Here is a 2,044-nt window from a genome sequence, read left to right as displayed (position 1 = left end):
CTCTTCCCCTCTCTCTCTCTCCCTCTCTCTCTCCTCCTCTCTCTCTCTCTCTCTCCTCTCTCTCTCTCTCTCTCTCTCTCTCTCTCTCTCTCTCTCTCTCCTCTCTCTCTCTCTCTCTCTCACACACACACACACACACACACACACACACACACACACACACACAAATACACACTCATACTCACATTCACACTCACATTCACACACACTCACACTCACGCTCATGTTCACGCTCATACTCATACTCATACTCGTACTCATACTCATCTATTACTATTTGTAATTCTTCCCATTGAAGATCAGTGATTGGAATTATAATATGTACCCTGGAAATGATTAGGGGGGGAGTGTACTGAGAATATCTCAGTATCCCCTTCTAAACAGTTTCTGTATAATTTTGACTTAATATGTATAAATGATTCGTCTGTGGATAAGAATTAGTTTTTGTTCAAGCAACAGACATAAGAGAGTTAATGTATATAAATCAGATTTATTTTTGCACAATTTGTAACCATTGTAAGTTTGTTGCGCATTCTGATGTTCTGCTGCGGAACGGAGACCAAGCGTCCTCTCAGAGGAGTGAACAGGTGGCAGCTGTGCGTTTGAAGGGAGTCGCGGTTGATTATGCCCTAGAATGGATTATTTCAGAAGGAATAGCAACACAGCATTGTGTCAATAGCATGATTGGTGAGTTATGTTGTTATCATTTAAATCCCTGCAATTATCATGTAAAAGGTAAACAGTTGCATCGAGTGGAAGTAATATAAACGTTTGCCGTGAGTCAATGTTATCAGGCATGACCATAATCCTACTCACTTATGGTATAGAAATTTGTAAAATATTATATTATTGATGTATTGCATTACAGTGCCATTCTGACTTGGACCTGTGGCTTCTGATTCAGCCTGAGAGGTAATTCACCAGTGATTTATAGGGGAGGCACTGTGTAAGTTACATATTTGTCATGTTTGTATTATTTGTATATTTGTTCCATTCATTTCATTAGGATCATGAGATATTATTTGCTTGCTCAGGAAAAAGTTGCAAAGGTGCCATTGAGTGTATAATGAAGGATTTATTTTATACTCCCATTGCTGTTTGCTCCCATTTGACCATGCAAGAGGTATTTTTGTTTTTTAAATAAGTAGGTTACAAGGGTGTTAGTGATTGTGTAATAAGAAATTTATGTTTTGTTTAGCTCCCATTGACCATTCCATTTGTGTACAAGGTCATATTGTATTTGTAATCATTTTGGTTTATTGTTCATATATGATAGTTGTTCACAGGTTGGACCCTACAATAAAGGAGTAACTGCCAGTGCTGTCTTCATTCACCTGGTGAAACACTATTACTCTTACATATACTATTACTCATACTATAATTCACACTCATAATCATACTCGCACTCACATTCATACTCATACTATAACTCACACTCATAATCATACTCGCACTCACATTCATACTCATACTCATATCACGCACGCTCACACTGTCACCTCTCCTTCCCAAGTTGTTTTCTCTTGTTGTTGTTGTTGTTGTTGTTTTTTTGTTTGTTTGTTTGTTTTGTCTTGTCAGTAATTAAAAAAAAAAAAAAAATACGCTTCGGATATTTCTTTAACATCAGGAATTTCCTCAACCACATTTTCAACATCTCTATTTCCCTATGCTTGCTCATACTTCATTATCATGGTAAAGTAATACTAATCTGCAACTATATAATGGAGTTAATAATCTTACTAAAATCATTATGATATTGATGTTACTGTTATATGTACTAATGATAAAACTATTAACATACAGACAGTTTCGAACGAAGAACATGGCGATGGACAATTAACTACCCCCATAAATACGGAAGAGAAATAATGAAGAAGAAGAAGAAGAAGTAGAGGAAGAAGTAGAGGAAGAAGAAGAAGAAGTAGAAGTAGAAGTAGAAGAAGAAGTAGAAGAAGAAGAAGAAGAAGAAATAGAGGAAGAAGAAGAAGAAGAAGAATTGTTCTAAAGATATCAATAATAAGAAGTTAAAGACTTTTGTTAAAGA

At 35.9% G+C, this 2,044-nt stretch overlaps 1 long non-coding RNA gene across 1 annotated transcript; it reads left to right on the top strand.

The window, feature by feature from the left end:
- Nucleotides 1-581: 581 nt before the first annotated feature.
- Nucleotides 582-1,318, top strand: LOC119574855. The gene is made up of 3 exons (XR_005228907.1): nucleotides 582-687; nucleotides 869-946; nucleotides 1,287-1,318. It is a non-coding gene; the product is annotated as an uncharacterized LOC119574855 (long non-coding RNA).
- Nucleotides 1,319-2,044: the final 726 nt, after the last annotated feature.

The sequence above is a fragment of the Penaeus monodon genome, chromosome 7, assembly GCF_015228065.2.
Source record: "Penaeus monodon isolate SGIC_2016 chromosome 7, NSTDA_Pmon_1, whole genome shotgun sequence".
Taxonomy (NCBI): domain Eukaryota; kingdom Metazoa; phylum Arthropoda; class Malacostraca; order Decapoda; family Penaeidae; genus Penaeus; species Penaeus monodon.
This window is presented reverse-complemented; position numbering and strand designations above follow the sequence as displayed.